Source organism: Arachis hypogaea, chromosome 16, assembly GCF_003086295.3.
Source record: "Arachis hypogaea cultivar Tifrunner chromosome 16, arahy.Tifrunner.gnm2.J5K5, whole genome shotgun sequence".
In the NCBI taxonomy this organism is placed as follows: domain Eukaryota; kingdom Viridiplantae; phylum Streptophyta; class Magnoliopsida; order Fabales; family Fabaceae; genus Arachis; species Arachis hypogaea.
Genome location: NC_092051.1, coordinates 136921490 through 136940547, shown reverse-complemented (window position 1 = coordinate 136940547; position 19058 = coordinate 136921490). Strand labels below are relative to the sequence as shown.

At 35.2% G+C, this 19058-nt stretch overlaps 1 protein-coding gene across 16 annotated transcripts in view; it reads right to left on the bottom strand.

Annotated features, from left to right (window-relative positions):
* The window catches only part of LOC112755198 (soyasapogenol B glucuronide galactosyltransferase), a 60597-nt gene extending 41771 nt beyond the window's left edge, over positions 1–18826 (bottom strand). For 9 of the 16 annotated variants that reach the window (XR_003178945.2, XR_011874582.1, XR_003178946.2 and 6 more), the window contains exons 1-4: positions 18562–18826; positions 18090–18166; positions 15781–15861; positions 1200–1301 (exon numbers count right to left, since the gene is read on the bottom strand). The gene's annotated coding sequence lies outside the window, so the exon portion shown is untranslated. The remainder of the gene's footprint in view (positions 1–1199; positions 1302–15780; positions 15862–18089; positions 18167–18561) is intronic. The other 7 variants (XR_011874585.1, XR_011874587.1, XR_011874586.1 and 4 more) reach the window with 1 other exon arrangement.
* Positions 18827–19058: the final 232 nt, after the last annotated feature.

Here is a 19058-nt window from a genome sequence, read left to right as displayed (position 1 = left end):
TCTTTTCGTCGATCCATCTCCTCTCTTAGGTGCTTTTCTATCTCCCTTTGTCGCTCCCGTTCCTGTTCTAGTTGCTCCAAGCGACTTTGGTGGACATGAACTAATCCCATAAGTTCAGTTGCGTGGGACTGTCCATCCTTCTCCGATTCACGGCCTTCAGAGGAATTCACCTTCGGGGTTTTGACTCCGGAGGTACCCTCTCTGTGTTGATCGTTGGTTTCCTGGCGGAGGGTTAAGTCCGCGTCGTTATTTCTGGTATCCAGATTCTCTTGTTCGGAATCTGTTTTTACATGACCCTCCTCAGGGGATCTGTCCGCCATCACTGGTTGATCTCTCGGGTCCCCAGCAACGGCGCCAATGTTACGATGGGTAACCGGAGATTAATGGGCTGGACGGTATTGGTTGGCCCAAACGTATGAAAGAGGAGGCTTGCGAGTGGATCTGCAACTCGGGGACCTCCGTCCGGCTCGTTCGCGTGAAAGAATGGGGGGTGGTACCTGCAAAGACACTCCGATGCCTAAGTCAGCAAGGGTGTGAGCAGGTCTAGAGAGTATTGGGACTTAGAGATACCTGAGAAGTGTCAGTGTATTTATAGTGGTGAACCAATAACCACCGTTGGAGTAGTGCCGCTTTTTAGGGTGTTAACCGTCCCTTTATCTTAGGGAAGTTAAGATATGGCTCGTGGAAGTGGTTAGAGAGATTCTAGGGGCAGTTACTCATGTAAATGAGTGCTTATCTGCCAGCTGACCCTACTTCCCGACTTCTTTAGAGCAAGTCGTAGTGAATACCGACTTGGTAGCGGCTGATTTGGTGAGGAGGTGAGGCTCAACCCTTTGGGTCGGGCCTTTTTACTTGGATCCTGGGCCTTAGCGTTGGGCCAGGGTATGAACAGTAACCATTTAGATGATTGAGAACTAGAGCTATGACAACTAGGCATTTTATCAATCACAGTAGACTCTATTCCAAGTTCATAAATTCTTCTCTTTTTAATTCCAGTTGTATCACACCATACATCCACCTCATTTGGTGCATTACTTCCTTCTTTAGAAGCCGTTTGGATAGCCTCTTCTATACCGTGCTTAAATTCAGCATGTCAATATCAAAATTAAATCAATTAAGATTAGCAGTTGAACCCAAAAAAAAAAACACACAAACAGCCAATACAAAGACAAGTGAATCAATGAAAAAGATAGACTCACATCAATATGTTTTGATCTCTTATCCACCCATTCGTGATCCTTGTGTTTGTGGGTGCACTCAAACAACTCTAACGGGGTTGAAGGCCTTTTTAACGACTTTGACTACCAAACCAAGAAATAATAAAGCAAAATAAAGAAACTATATATTAGGCATAAAGAATATTGAACTTGAATCACAAGGTTAATTAAGATGCGAAAATAACATTAGAGAATTCAATAATTCAGTGCTTTATGAATAAGATACTATATTTCAAATTTTGTAGCAGCAATTCCAGCAAGTGTTATGTATAAAATTATAAATATAAAAGATAAAAAGCAATAGGATGTAAGTTTTTCTATAACTCTACCATCTTAGCTTTGTGTTTTGGAACGGTAACTGAGCCACTAGTGTGAAGAGACACTCCAAACCCGCCACAATCAGATGCTTGATTTAACTTACCTTGTGCGGTTTTGGAGTTTTTTGGGATTACATTATCTTTCGGGTGGGTCTCTCTCATGATTTGAAATAGTTGATCAATAGATCGCTGAGTAATATTTCCTTCAGACTTAATTTTCATTAATCTAACAGCTAAGGAAAGTTCAATGTGATTGTCGCATCCTGATAAACCCTAATTTTGTGGTTTATCTTGTGTTTAATTTGAGGGATTTTATCACCTTTTCTCACATTTATTCAATGAAATATCATAGTTTTGTAATTCTCTTTTAATTTGTGCTTAAGTGTAAAAACATGCTTTTTAGGCCTTTAATTTGCTAGTTTTAATTCACCTTTGATTTCACTAGATGCCTTGATGTGTTTGTTAGTAAATTCAGGTTAAAAAGGGCTAGGAATGGATCAAAGGAGCGAAGAGAAAAGCATGCAAAGTGGAGAATTCATGGAAATCAAGGATTTGGAGTGCATTAATCGACGCGCACGCGTGGCATGACGCGCACGCGTGGAGATGAAGTCGCAAGGCGACGCGTACGCGTGGAAAGTAAAATGCCAAGCGACTCTTACGCGTGGCCCATGCGTACACGTCGCAGCTCGCACGTGACCTCATTAAAGTGAAAACGCTAGGGGAGATTTCCGAGCTTTCCAGGCCCAAATCCAACTGATTCTAGAGACTATTTCATGCAGAATTGAATATTGGACAAGGGGGAAGCACTTAGATTAGTTATGATGAGCCTTTAGTTAGTTTTCTAGATAGAGAAGCTCCCTCTTCTCTCTAGAATTAGGTTAGGATTAGGTTAAATTCTCTTAAATCTAGGATTAATTTCTTGTCTTCATCTTGTTTTCTTTACAATTCCTTGTTGTAGTATCTTGATTCTCCTATTTTCTCTTGTTAATTTCTTATTTTGGTTACTTTTTTTTGTTGTGAACACTCTTGTCAATTTAAATTTCCTTTAATGTAATTTGAGGTATTTCATGTTAATTTTGCTTCCTTTAGTTATTGTTGTTGATTTCTTGTATTGGGTAGTAGTAGATTTTATTAATTCTTGCAATTTATAATGCTTCTCTTTTATGTCTTCCAAGTGTTTGACAAAATACTTGGTTGGATGTTAGAGTAGCTTTTTGAGCATTCATGGCTTGGAAGGAGAGAAATTAGGCAATATTGAGTCATTAATACCCAATTTAGATTGGTGATCTAGGGTTGTTAGTTAAGATTATTTCCGTTGACTCTAATCTCTTGCTAATTCAATTAGTAGGTTGATTAGGACTTTTGGATTGAGATTAACTAGTCTTATTTGACTTTCTCTCATTTGAAGATAATTTTGTACATTCTTCCATTGTTAAGAGATGACTAAGTAAGATAAGCTCTTGATAATTATTGTTATGATTAGTGACTAGGATAGAAAGTCTTAATTCTCAATCCTTGCCATGAACGTCTCTCTTTAGTAATTGTGTTCTTTAGTTGTATACTTTACCATTGTTGTCATTTAATTTCTTGTACTTTTATCACCCTACCCCCCTTTTTGATACCATAACCAATAATACGCATACCTCACTGCAACTCCTTGAGAAGACAACCCAAGATTTAAATACTTCGGTTACTTTTATATTGGAGTTGGACTTGTGACAACCAAAACACTTTTAAACTTTGATTTGAGGATCGACTATCGGTTTGGGCTATGCTCACAACGAAATTATTTTGCTAAAATTCTTAACCAGTATAAATTCACATATCAAGTTTTTTGCGCCGTTGCCGGGGAGTTGCAATGTGTGCTTGTTATTGGTTATTGTACATATGTTAATATTGTGAATAGTTTGCTCTTTTGTTGGTTTAGGTGTTTGAGTTGGTAGTTAGATTTTATCCCTTTATTTTTGTACTTTTTGTTTTGTTTCTCTAGTATGAATTCTCACCACTTTGGCTATGAGTTTGGTTCAAAATATGTTGTAGGGAATGGGAACTACAATGATAACATGCATCAAGGATGGAACAACCAAAGATGGGAGGAGCTTCAAGGAATTGATCACTCTTCGTGGCAACAACCTCCGGTTCCTTACGAGTATAATTCCACCCCTAATGCACATCAATCTAATGGATGTGGTGACCCTCATTGTGGTTGTCAACAACCACCACCATATGCCTATGAACCACCTCCTCAACCTAGTTTTGAACCACCATACTCACAAGCCCCATACCACCAAACACCTCCATATGACCATAATTCTTATCCACCATACCAACTACCTTACGAGCCATATGAACCATACTTAGAACTACCACATTTCCAACACAATTACTCCCAAGAACCGCCAATTTCATACACTCCACCTCAAGATTTTTACCAGTATGAACCACCTTCCAACTGTGAACCCTTTCTCCCAAACAATGAACCTCTCTCTTCCCACATCACCTCCAATGGATGAGTCTCTCCATGCCTTCAAGCTAGCACAACAAAGAGATATTAGCTCTTACCTCCAAAGGCAAGAAGAGACACAAAAGGAGTTCAAGAAGATAGAAGCCGTGCTTCCCACCGTGGCGAAAGCCGTTCGCAACATGGTCTCCTCCCGACTAAACCTATGTGATCAAGGCACTCCCATTGTTGAACATGGAGAAGCAATCAAGGAGTATAGTGAGGGAGTGAGTTTAGTGCTTCAAGGGGAAGAAGAGGAACTAAAGCATGATTTGCGTCAAGAGGAGGAAGTTGAAATCATTGATGTTAAGGAAGTGGATGAAGAGTTGAGAGAAATTGATCAAGAAGTGGATTTCATCATTAGTAATTTTTTGTCCACATTGATCAGTCCCTTTGATGATCTTGTTGAGCCTTCTTCGATTAGACTAGAAAGCGATGTTAAGGAGGATGTGCAACCTCCAAGGCAAATGTTAAGTAATGAAGGATTGGAAGAAATGGAACAAGTGACAAATCTTGTTATTGAAGATAATTCCGCACCAACCGACGTGCTATTCATTGTGTTGTGAATTTGATGTTAAGGAGGCTAATGCACAACCTCCGACACATAACTTAAGCAATGAAGGATGTGAAAAAGAGGTTGGTGAACAAGGAATTGAAACTAAAGATGCTTGTCAAGGGGCGGAGGAACTTAAAGAAGAGCATAAGAAAGTAGACCTTGCATTGTCAAAGTGTGGGGAGGTCCCCCTTCCTAAGTCTCCATCATCCTTTACACCATTCAAGTGCATAAATCTCTTATCTATAAGCTTTATCATTCCACTTGAATATGGGTTGCTTGAAAATGATGGTCAACTTAGAGCTCGTTGTAGAGTTAAGACTAGGAGAGAGTTGTGTGGTGGTTGGAAACATCATCCTAGGTTCACTATGGTATGTTCAAAGTTTGATTGCAAGGTTTGGTGTGGAGCTAAATTGTATGGGTCTAGGAAGTTGTTTGGGGGTCTCTTTGAGAATTCCAAGGTTAAACCACCCAATTGGAATCATGATGATCAATTAGAAGATGGGTGTGAAAACAAGGTTTGGGATCCCAGATCGCACAATGAGGATCAACTTTAGGAGCTCCAAGCTTGTGAAGGACTCCATCAAGACTTGGTGCAACTCATTGGAGACCTTGGGGCACAATGGAGAACGAAGCATTGGTGGGAGTTTCAAGAAGAATTCAAGCACAAGCCACCTTAACAAGGAACCTCCCAAAGGTCCAACTTAAGGACTTTAAATAAACGTGCTAGGTGGGAGACACCCCACCATGGTAACTTCCTTCCATTCTCTTGTAGATATAATCAATGAATGAATTGAGTTACCATTGTAGGTAGTTTTCCTTAATTTCTATACTCTTCACATTGCGTCGATTGATGAGTTGCTTGTTAGATTTATGTTTAGATTAGAATAGTTGTTGTTGAATTGCGTTTTGATTGAAGTGTAAGTTGTATTTGTTTTGTATTTGAAAATTTTTCCAAAACCAAAAGATTTGTTGTTATACTTGAATTTTAGTTGTTATATTTGTTTTCATATTCCAAAAAAAAAGAAAATTTGTTTTTTTGTTAGGTAGTCCTTCCTTTTATTCTTTTATATGTTTTGTTTAGGATGCTAGGTTGTTTGTTGGTTTTATATTTTGAATAAATATCATACTTTGAATTTGAGTTTTTGCTTGAATTGCAAGTTTTCTCAAATTTTGTGAAAAGTCCTCAAAAAAACTAAAAAATTTTGTTAATTTGTATTTTGGTTAGTTTGGAGTTGTAGATAGTGTTAGGAGAAATTTTAAGCTCTGTTTTGGTGTTAAAAAAAAGTATGGGCAGTCACGCGTACGCATCGATGCAACCCCATACATTTTCCAGAGACTCGTGCGAAAGTGGCCCTGGAATTGTGCGTTTAGCACAATCTCACCCCACGCATACGCGTCACCGTGCATTCTTTCCCTTCACGCGTAAGCGTCGACGACGCATACGCGTCGATGCTTCTTTTGACCCACCCACGCTCAAGCGTGAGTGACGCCTACGCGTCGATTCCCTTTCTCTCCACCCACGCGCTGCTGACGCGTACGCGTGGATTTGATATCACTGATACCCCAGACGCGTGAGCCCTAGCCATTCGCGTCTCCCTTTCATTCACCCTCAACGTCTCTTTCTCTTCTTCTCCCTCCAAACACCATAACCACCACTAGCAAGCTTCTGTCTCGCCACCGCCTCATCACTCCAACGACCTAACCGCCGCCGACAACCACCCCGTTTCTTCTTTCTTTCTTTCTTTCTTCTCTCCTTTTTCCCCTTTCTCAGCCGTTCATCTTCTCTGCTCCCACCAGCAACCGCCGCAGCCACCCATTGCTGCCGGCGAACCACCAATCATCACCACAACCTCTTCTCTTTCTTCATTTCACTTCTCTCTGCTGCCTCTATACCAGAACGGGAATCTGGTGCCCTGCTCTACACCATCTCTCCTGTTCTCTCTATTTAGCGCCTCAGCTCTGCCACCACCAAACCATCGTGGCAGCGTCGTTCCTGTACCAGTAGCCGTCGTCTCTGGGTCGGCACTGTCCTTATTTCCCTCTCTGCCAATTCTGCTTCTGCTTCTCCCAGGTTCCCATGTCTCCCCTTCTGCATTTCTCTTCTTATTTTATTATTCTGTTTAAGTAATTTAGTTAGTGTTGCTTATTTCTATTTGATAAGGTTAGTTAGAATTGCATGTGGTTAGGTAGTTTTAGGATTCTGATTAGTGGATTTATGTCTGATTTTTGCTATTGATGCTGTCTGGAATGGCTGAATTTCATTTGTTAAGTGGTGATGATGTTGCTATTCCATGCTTTTACATGCTGCTATTTGATGCTGTTGTTGGTATGCTGTGTGATTGCTACTATGCTGATTTAAGTTGTTTTATTTTGCTTAATGATGCCTGATTCATATGATTTTCTTGTTTTTCATATTGTTGACATATATTGGATTCATATGAGTTGTTTTGGTTGCTGTTTGTTATCCGGGAACATTCAATTTACTGCTGGAATGCTACCAAAATTTTTGAAAATTGCCCTATTGTTTATCTTACAACTTATGAATTGAACTTGGCACTCTTTGATTTGGAACTCTCTTTGGCTTATAATAAACTCAATTCATAAGTTGATTGGTCAGCATTTCCAAATTTATTTTGGTTCCCTTTTTAGATGCATTGGTGATTGACAAAATCAAGAAACTATTTGACGAATTTCTGTGTCAAATAGAACCTTGATTAACTATGTCGATACGAACCTTCTTTGTGTTTTCAGTATTTTAGGTTTAAGTCAAAATCTTTACAGCTTCTTGGTTCAAGTTTAATTTTCACCTTATTTTACCAATGAAGCCACTGCCATAATTTACCATTTGATTTAAATTTGTCTCCTTATGATTGAGGTTCTTGCGTTTGTAATGATTGGTGCTTTCCACTGGTGTAAACCTTTTAATTTGAAACTTCTTTCAACCTTCTTTTGGTTACACCAAGTGCTTTTCTCAATTCTTTCAACACCAATCTTTACAAATTTAGTGACCAAAAACATTGATGATGACTTGCATTCCTCTTTGGTGCTTTTGTGCATTTCATATTTCATCATCAATGACTTGCATCATCCTCATGAATGTGAGTGTGCTTGTTTCCTATACTTTTTGAATTTCTCTTGGTTAAGTTCAATGATTGTCATGCCACTGATTTCTAACCAGTTTTCTAACTTTTGACTTGATTGACTGTTTGACTCTTCTTTTAGTTTTTCAACTAACTCTTTTGTTTTCTTCTGGCATGATAATTGTTGTTGCTTAACAAACAAGCATTCTTTACTGTCATTGCATGAATTCTTGGTTTGTGTTCTGATTGACGTCTGAATTCTATTTTTCTTGCATTCCAAGATTTCATCTCTTTAACTCACTTCATGAATGTGTTTTAATTTCCCTCTGTTACCTATTTCTGTCTGTTACTTATATCCTTGCTTTCCACTCCTCTGTTCTGTTTAATATGCTGTATCCTGTGATTTCTGCTTTCATGATGTCTGACAGAGGCAAGGAAAAGGCAAAGGCTACCGCCAGAAAAAAGAAGAAATCTCAGTTGTCTTCTGAATCAGCGACCGCCGGTTATTCTGTGATACATCTCTCTGACAAGGATAAGGCAGATCAGCTCCTGCCTCTTACCGACTCGGAGAAGTTTCCTAATCTATACTGTGAACTCCGGTTTTCGCTTTTTCAGCGATGAATCTTAACTTGGAGAAAAAACTAGATATCCCATCCGATCTGAGGCGGTCTACTGAGCCTCAAATTAGGGATCGGGGCTGGTCTTTCTTGGACAGAGAGCTAGCACGAGTGAACGAGTCTTGGGTTCGCGAGTTTTACTACAACTTCTTCAGGCCGACCCTTGACTCGGTTTACCTTAGAGGCGGACAGATCTTGGTTACAGAGGCAGACATTGAGGAGATCCTCCACTGTCAGCCCCAGATCAGTGACAGAGACGCTTTTCAGCAGGCTGAGGTGGAGATGCATTGCCTCACCTTTGAATATGATGCACTTAGGAGTGTAGTTGCCCAGCAGGACTCCCCTTGGGAGATGGATGCGAACAAACTGAAGACCAGGGGGATGAGATTTGAGTATTTGAGGAAGAAGGCTAAGGTGTGGTAGCAGATTCTTGCCCATTACGTCATGCCTAGCACTCACTTCACTGAGATCCCGGTGGACATGTTAGTGCTAATTGGGTGCGTCTTCGAAGGGAAGGAGATGTACCTTCCCCGATTCATCAGAAAGTTTATGTGGCGCGCCCATGTCAAAGGCACACTCCCTTTTTCCTAGTTTGGTCACGGAGCTGGCTCTCCGGGCTGGAGTGCCATGGCTGCCAGATGATGAGTCGCCACCCGCAGTCCACGAAAAGGAGAAGACCATTCCGTGTGAGACTTGGGTGAGTGACAGGCCAGCACCGCGTAGAGCTCGAGCCCCCACAGCAGCGGCATCTGGGCCGTCCTCTTCTTCAGCTGCAGCCGGACCCCCTACAGCACCATCTACATCTACCGGGCCGTCACCATCACCATCAACACCCTAGCCGACTTACCGACTCGTACAGCACCTCATTGAGCGCATGGATCGGAGTGATCGTCGCCACAAGCGACGCTATGAGCGGTTGAGTCGGATGCTGGCATCACTGGGCGCCGTAATGCCCTCTGACTCCAACTCTCCTTTCGACCAGTCTGAGGCGGAGGAGGAGGATCAGGAGGAGGCTCAGCAGGCAGAGGCACCTACACCGATTCAGGCTCCCATAGAGCCACAGCCACAACCGGAGCCACAGCCAGAGCTAGCTGCAGACGTTGATCCTCTCGCCCAGTCTCAGTCGTAGCATCGAGGACGATGCTTTCTTCTAAGTGTGGGGAGGTCGCCGTCGTCGATAGAATTTCTATTTTGGGTGACCATTTCAGACATTTTCCCCTTATTTTGTCTTATTTTAGTACTTGCACTTTCATTTGTTGCACTTTAGATTATTGTATATATTAGTTAATTTGGACACCTCTAAGTTTGTTGCATTTGGCATCTTTAGTTTGTATATATATTTTTAGACTTTTAGTTTGAGTTGCACTTTTAGTTAATAGTACATATATATAGTTATTTTGGTTTATTAGTTGTAATTTGAAAAAATGTAGATTGCTGAGCTTAGTTTACCCTTTTTTTTGCATGAGATTTGGTTTGATTGAAAATAGGAAGTGAACTAAAAAGAATTAAATTTTCATAATCACATTTCATTTAGTATATATATATATAATGATAAATGTTGGTCAATTTGATGAAATTTTCATGGAATTTTCTTAGAAAGGACATTGAGATTCAAATTGATTTGAGTAAAAATTTTTGAAACTTGCATGATATATATATATATTTTGGAATATGATTTTTTGAGTTAAGAACACACAACCTATGAGTTTTTTAGCCTAATAATATGGTTACATCAATTAACCATGATTTTGATTCTTGTGTGTTTCTTCTCTATGATTGCAATCTGCGGTTGTTCCATTCTATATGTCTATTATTTAGTGTATACCCATGCAATTATGTGATTGAAGCCATCATTTGATTATAGCTCACTTATCCCAAATAGCCTACCATTTCATTTACATTTGTTTGCCACCTTGAACCTTTTTAATCCCCTTTTGTTCTTTATGATTACCACATCATTAGCCTTAAGCGAAAAACAATTAATTGTCCTATTTGAATCTTTAGTTAGCTTAAGATAGTAAGTGTGTGTGTGTTAATAAAGTGCGGGAGAATGTGGAAACTTTGGTTGATGATAATGTGTTTTGTTTTTATTGAGAAATATTGAGAATTTGGGTGTATACTCATGAGAAAGTATAGAAACCATATGCATTGATGTCCTTTGTATGTATTATGCTTTCATACATATATAAAAAAAAGAGAGAGAGACAAAAAAATAAATAATATGGAAGAGTAAAGTATCGTTTTTGTCCCAAACGTTTTGGGTAAATTCTATGTATCCCTAACGTTTAAATCATCCTATTTGTATCCCTAATGTTTGTAAAAGTGATTCAATGTTATCCTGCCGTCAATTACACATCATGAACGCTTTAATTTGAGTTTTAAAAATCTCTTCTTGAAGTTAGAATACAAATGTCTGGGATAGAATCGATGATCTACTCCAAAAAATAGCTCATCAAATGTTGAAACTAATTCCTACAACATTTACATAATTCACTTTTCTAGGGACATAATTGAATCTAAACACAAATAGTGGGTATAATATTAAAATCGACCACATCCAAGTGAACCTAATTTTGAATGAATACATCCAAGTGAGAATAATTGAAAAATATAATCGGATTTATTAGTATAATTGATAGTAGGATAACATTGAATCACTTTTATAAACGTTAAGGATACAAATAAAACGATTTAAACGTTAGAAACACAAATAGGACTTACCCCAAACATTAGGGACAAAAACAATACTTTACTCTAATATGGAAAAAGAAAAGAAAAAGAGATAATAGAAAGGGGACAAAATTACCCCAATGTGAAGTTCAATAAAAAGACCAATGCATATGTGTTGAAATTGGAATTAATACATGAATATATGTATGTATGTGAAAGTGAGATCTTGGGTAGCTAAGTGTAATTCTAGAATTGTATAGTATGTGTGTGTTAGGTGAGAACTTAGGTTAGTCAAAGATTCAATTGATAGCTCACTTGGTCATACATATATCCTCACCCTTACCTTGACCTCATTACAACCTTAAAAAATCCTCATGATACTTGCATATGTATACTTAATATTTGTTGATTGATTAGATGAAGAACAAACTCTAAAAAGCATTATTAGAGGAGATTTGGGCGGATTAACCCTAAACACTTGAGCAACTAGAGTGCATATACACTTCTGGTAAGGGTTCAATTGTTCAATTCCATATTTCCATCTTTGATCATTACTTATCTTGCAAGTTTGTAAACTCTTTTAGATAGCTCAAGTCAATTGTGAATTAGATTTTGCTATGATTGATTTAGCCTTTGATATACATGATTTCTTGAAGAATTGATCCACTTTGACCACATATATGCTTATATATATAGATAGATAGTAATTAGAATAACTAGGTGCATGTAGGTAGCTTGCATTTAGTTAGTTTGCATTGAATAAATGTTGACACACTTTGTCTCTTTCTTGGTTTAGCATGAGGACATGCTTAGTTTAAGTGTGTAGAGATTTGATAAACTCCAATTTTATGGTTTATCTTACGCTTAATTTGGGGGATTTTATCACATTTTCTCACATTTATTCAATGAAATAGCATGGTTTTGTAATTCTCCCTTAATTTGTGTTTAAGTCTAAAAACATGCTTTTTAGGCCTTTAATTTGCTAGTTTTTAATTCACCTTTGATTCCACTAGATGCATTGATGTGCTTGTTAGTAAATTCAGGTTGAAATGGGTTAGGAATGGATCAAAGGAGTGAAGAGAAAAGCATGCAAAATGGCATGACGCGCACGCGTGGAGATGAAGTCGCAAGGCGACACGTACGCGTGACATGACGCGTACGCGTGGAAAGTAAAATGCCAAGCGACGCGTACGCGTGGCCCATGCGTACGCATCGCAGCTCGCCCGTGACCTCATTAAACTGAAAACGTTGGGGGCGATTTCTGAGCTTCCCAAGCCCAAATCCAACTGATTCCAGAGACTATTTTATGCAGAATTAAAGATTGGACAAGGGGGGAGCAGTTAGATTAGTTATGATGAGCCTTTAGTTAGTTTTCTAGAGAGAGAAACTCCCTCTTCTCGCTAGAATTAGGTTAGAATTAGGTTAATTTCTTGTCTTCATCTTGTTTTCTTTACAATTCCTTGTAGTAGTGTCTTGATTCTCCTATTTTCTCGTTAATTTCTTATTTTGGTTACTTTTTTTTTTTTGTGAACACTCTTGTCAATTTAAATTTCCTTTAATGCAATTTGAGGTATTTCATGTTAATTTTGCTTCCTTTAGTTGTTGTTGTTGATTTCTTGTATTGGGTAGTAGTAGATTTTATTAATTCTTACAATTTATAATGCTTCCCTTTTATACCTTCCAAGTGTTTTACAAAATGGTTGGTTGGATGTTAGAGTAGTTTTTTGAGCATTCTTGGCTTGAAAGGAGAGAAATTAGGCAATCTTAAGTTATTAATACCCAATTTATATTAGTGATCTAGAATTGTTAGTTAATATTGTTTCCGTTGACTCTAATCTCTTGCTAATTCAATTAGTAGGTTGATTAGAACTTTTGGATTGAGATTAACTAGTCTTATTTGACTTTCTCTCATGTGAAGATAATTTTGTACCTTCTTCCATTGTTAAGAGATGACTAAGTAAGATAAGCTCTTGATAATTATTATTATGATTAGTGACTAGGATAGAAAGCCTTAATTCTCAATCCTTGCCATGAATGTCTCTCTTTAGTAATTGTGTTCTTTAGTTGTATACTTTACCATTGTTGCCATTTAATTTCTTGCACTTTTACCACCCCACCCCTTTTTGATACCATAACCAATAATACGCATACCTCACTGCAACTCCTTGAGAAGACAACCCGAGATTTAAATATTTTGGTTACTTTTATATTGGGTTGGACTTGTGACAACCAAAACACTTTTAAACTTTGATTTGAGGATCGACTATCGGTTTAGACTATGCTCACAACGAAATTATTTTGCTAAAATTCTAAACCGGTATAAATCCTTGTAACACATTCCGGTCATAAAGCCTTTTTTGATGCACGCAACAAGTCATATTTTAGCATCAATATTTGGAGACTCCTCGTCCTCGGAATCACGATGTCCTTCATACTTGAATCCAGTAGATACTTCATAAACTAGGTCTTCCATCCTATTGAGGTGTGCACTACTCCTTACTTCCATGCTAGGGGTTTCACATAAAGTTGAGTTATTTTCTACGTGACTTGTCCAATACCCAGTGACGAATCCAGAAAATTTTAAAAGTGGTGGCAAAATAATATAATAAAATAATAAAAAATATATATTAATATTAATATATTTAGATATTTAAATCTTAGAGTATATTAGTTAATCAAATTTCTAATAAATAAATATAATTAATACATCTAAAAGTATAGTAATTTAATTTAAAAATATTTTTTTATTTTAATATTTCAATAATATTCCATGAGTAATACATTTATTATTAATACTTGCGCTTAGTCAAGCATCTAATATCCGTCAAATTATAACTCAATAGCTAAAAAATTATAACTCAATAGCTAAAAAATCTATAACTCGAATGAACTAATTTAGAATTTTGACTTTTTTTTATCTTGATGTCTGAATTTTTTCTAAAATAATTATGCGAGAGAGACAAAAAAAATTGTGAAAAAAAAAATCAAATTAAACAATCACAATTATCTTTATATGTAGATATAGATAAAATAATATATTCTTTTCTATTAAACAAATATCATAATTTTTTGATATTTAATTGCAAAGTTGATATTTTATAATATTATAATAATTTTTTTTTTTAACGAAAACAATATTATATGTATGTATAAACAAAATTAAATTAAACAAAACAATAAAAAGTAAATAAATTATATATATTATAAAAAAATATTAAATACTAATAATCTCGTTTATATTTAAAAAGTTAAGCTTAACTTTAGGCAATTAAATCATTAGATTATTATTAGTTATTATTAATATTTGTTTTGAATTTATATAATACAATAATTTTTATTGTTGTATTAATATCTAGTAATATAAATATTTCTTAGACAGAATTCTTTTTGAAGTGTGGAGACAAATAAATTATTGTAACGAGGACAATTCTCTACACATATATATACTTATTATTAATCTTTTGAAAATTCAATGGGACAATTGCCTCCACACCTCAGCACATAAAGATGGACTCTTACATCATTTATGTGTAGAGGTGTGGGAGCAATTGCCTCCGTTGAATTTTCAAAAGATTAATAATAAGTATATATATGTGTAGAGAATTGCCCTCGTTACAATAATTTATTTGTCCCCACATTTCAAAAAAAATTATGTGTAAGAAATATTTATATTATTAGATATTAATACAACAATAAAAATTATTGTATTATATAAATTCAAAACAAATATTAATAATAACTAATAATAATCTAATGATTAAATTGCCTAAAGTTAAGCTTAACTTTTTAAATATAAACGAGATTATTAGTATTTAATATTTTTTTATAATATATATAATTTATTTACTTTTTATTGTTTTATTTAATTTAATTTTGTTTATACATACATATAATATTGTTTTCGTTAAAAAAAATTTATTATAATATTATAAAATATCAACTTTGCAATTAAATATCAAAAAATTATTTGATATTTGTTTAATAGAAAAAAATATTATTCTATCTATATCTACATATAAAGATAATTGTAATTGTTTAATTTGAATTTTTTTTTTCACAATTTTTTTTGTCTCTCTCGCATAATTATTTTAGAAAAAATTCAGACATCAAAATTAAAAAAAAAAGTCAAAATTCTAAATTAGTTCATTCGAGTTATAGATTTTTTAGCTATTGAGTTATAATTTCTTTTTTGTATCATATAAAAAATAATCAATATAAATGTAATTTGACGGATATTAGATGCTTGACTAAGCGCAAGTATTAATAATAAATGTATTACTCATGTAATATTACCGAAATATTAAAATAAAAAAATATTTTTAAATTAAATTACTATACTTTTAGATATATTAATTATATTTATTTATTAGAAATTTGATTAACTAGTATACTCTAAAATTTAAATATCTAAATATATTAATATTAATATATATTTTTTATTATTTTATTATATTATTTTGCCCCCACTTCTAAAATTTTCTGAATCCGTCACTGTTCAGGGTGCATATAGACCTTGTTTTTACACCTAGAACAAGGACATCTAATATGTCCATTTGAAAAATCTGCTGATCTCTCAGCAAAGGAAATAAATCCTTCCACCCCTTTTGTAAATTCACTGGTTAAACCCTTTCGACCTGGTTTAAGTCTATCGTACATCCAACTGCGACACTGACGCATATTCATAACCCGTCTATTAGTAATAATGTATCTTAATTAAATGAACAAACAAATCACATTACAAGAACTACAACAAAACATCAACTGAAACAATTATTGCAAATAATTATGCCATCTTTTTGCAAAAGGAAATAAAAATAAAGTACCTTCACTTGTTGAACACTCTTTCACACAGTTGCAAAGCTTGAATGTTATATAATATAGAAGATCAAAAGCTGATTCATTTTCTGTCATGCATGCATCATTGAATTCGGTTAGCATGTATATAGATAGATGTATCGATTATATCATATAGAAATTCCCTTAAGAAGAATATGTTTATGGAAGTAACTTGACTACAAAAACGAATAATAATTCCCATTCACTTTAACCCTGAAATTAAAATGTATATAGCTTTATTTTATTACATCTATTATTGACTATAGAATAGAGTTTAATTTTGATGGACTGATAGTGTAAAATATTTTATACAGTCGTCCAAACTCATCCGTTTTTTTAGATGACCACTCATGTGGTCAATGTAAAAAGTAGTTATTTTTGCTAAAATGACATTACGTAATTGGATGCACGTGTAAAACTGCCTTATATTGACAACGCATAAAAAATAAATTCATAGAATAACGTAAAAGCAACTAACAAAAATTGTAGAAGCCACATTATTAAAATAACAAACAGGCCATTACATTTTTGACGAATCATGAGCACGAATTCATTGGAAGTAGCCAGAACAAAAACAAATCCCAAACTACTGTCTCTCTTTCTTTCCTTCTTTCTTTCTTTCTTTCTTTATTATTATTATTCTCTTAAGTATACCTTATGTTTGTTGCTTTGTTTCCAAGCATCCCCATCACTAAAATGTCATACACCATAAAACTTTTCTCATACAGAATCTTGATCCCTCAGTCACCATCATATTTCACCTTACTTGTCCCCACCATATTATGCTTCCAAATCCTTCTTCGCATTATACTTATTCCCCTTAAAAAACCTCAAATCCCATTAACTAACAAACAAGAACAAATAACCAACTCAACTAAAATCTAGAGCAAAGCTGCATGTTTTGTAAAAGAATTTTTTTCAAAAAAAAAGGAATTGCTTAATCTTCAATCTTTATGACATGAGTTATTCTTCACCAAATTGCAAGATATACAAAATGTAATTCAACACAAAATTATACACCAACTGAACAAAAATCAGAACTATTCTTCTCTTCCTATCCCTTTAAGCCCTGTTTGAGAGAAATATAGAGATCATAAATCCCCATTCCCACCTTAAGCAACACATAACACTTTATTATGAGTCTTATGACCAAAGACTAATTGACCAAAATTCAATACTACAAAACCAGCATCACCACCTTATTGATGATGATGAACTCTGAGCATAGGAGCCAAAAATTCTTTCATGCATGCCAAATCTACTTGCACTTAATTAACAGCATGGTATAGAAAATGAAATCTCTGTTGGACACTTTTTTCTAAACTGTAAAGGATAGTATAGAAGGACAAAACTAAGGATAAGTAGCTGAGAGAGTTAAAGAAAAAAGTATTCAAACTTAAAGAGAATAATAATAATAATGATATTTGTGAAGAAACAATCCAAGTGTGATTTTTGATACAAGAAATGCTGTACTTAAGAGGAGAATGTGAACAAGTGTTGGCTAGATTTGGAGATCCTAGAATACCAACAAAAAAGAAAAAGGTTATAGAAAGAAACAACTAATGCAAGAAGCAATACTGAAACCAAAACTATATAGTCTTTGTCTGCACTCTTAGATTGTGGAAAAGTTGTGATTCTTTCTTCCTTAACCTATATCTCTGTAGCAGAACAACCTGTTGGCTACAAAACTTTCTCTTCCTTTTTATTTTTTTACCTTCAAGTGAGGCAGAGAAAGTGCAAAATGCATATCAGCGTGTGCACCAGGACGGGTAAAAAAGAAACTGAATGAGTGAAGAGCAATGAGGGAGTGGAGTGGAATTGGTTTGAGGTTTCATAAATTCGTAAATGTCATCACATGTCCTTGGTACTTAGTACTTACAAACGGATCAAACATACAAGAATATTACTATTGCCTAACAGTAATGCCAATTAAGGGCTTCTCACTTTAAATTAAATTAGCCAAAGCTCCAATCTCAACGGGTAAAAGGAAAGGGGAAGAAAAAAAAAAAAGAAACAATAATAGCATAAAATAAATAGTACCCAAATTAATGACTGAAATTTACTCTAGTATACTAATTAATTAATTAACCCTATTAAAGCATCAAAGTATATATAATCTGTAAAAACGAGAAACATTTTCGGTAGAAGAGAAGAGAGTGAGCAGTAGCATTTGCTGATAAGAGATTATTGCTAAGGTCTTCTAATTCCAAATATCAAGTAACTAAATATTCCTAAGAAATATTGCTAGACCCGTAACACCAAAGCAAAAGTTTTCCAAAGATAGTATTGTTGTTACCTATGGGGAGTGATTAGTGAACTACTCAGTGAGACAGCTAGTCATCTCTGCAGTTGAAAGCCCAACTATGCTTATCCCTGCACCAGAAAATGATGCCAACCAGCATTATTCATCACATGAAATTCCAAGAGAAAATACTACATATTAAGACAGCGATGGTGATCATTGGCAGTGACATATATATCTAATATAATTAACCAAGCCTATGAATTAGGTTAATTATTATTTCGTTATACTAACCAACAAGCAAATTAAAGTTGTATTTGGGCGGAACAGAGCACAAAGATTAAAGAAGTACAGTTGAATTTACTTATTTAATCTTTTCATCTGAAAAATAGGCAAAACCAGAACCAATCTAATAAAATAGAACGATGAACAAAGAAATATAGAAAATCGAACTAGTCCATATTGTTAATAGATCAAGTCATGAATATTCAATAATCAATTAATCAGAAATGAAGATCACAGCTACCGAGACTGGGTGAGAAGAGAGCACAGCCGTAGCGGAGAGAGGGACAGGAGAGCAGAAGCCGCAGGGAAGAGATGAGAGAGAGGTTCGAATGGGTAGAGGGAGGGAGTGTGTGTAAGACAGAGCGAAAGACTTTGGGAGAAGATTAGGGATTCGGGATTCGGGTAAATAAAGAATGGGGTGTGTGTTGGTAGTTTAAACAATCCAGAACAAGAGCAGCTGTTGGTGGATGCACAGCACCAAGAGGATGATAGAATTCGTTACTTTTTTACTTTAATTTTGATGCACTCTAAAATAGTTATAGAGTAATGTTACATGGCAGTAAACATTATGTCATTATCATTTTTATTAATATTTAATAAGGTAATAATTTGTATTTATATTTATAAAAAATTTGTATAAAAAAATATATAATTTAAGTTTATATTTATCAAAATTTATATAAATTAATATAATTTATATTTATATTTTTTAAAAATTTACATACATAAATTAATCAA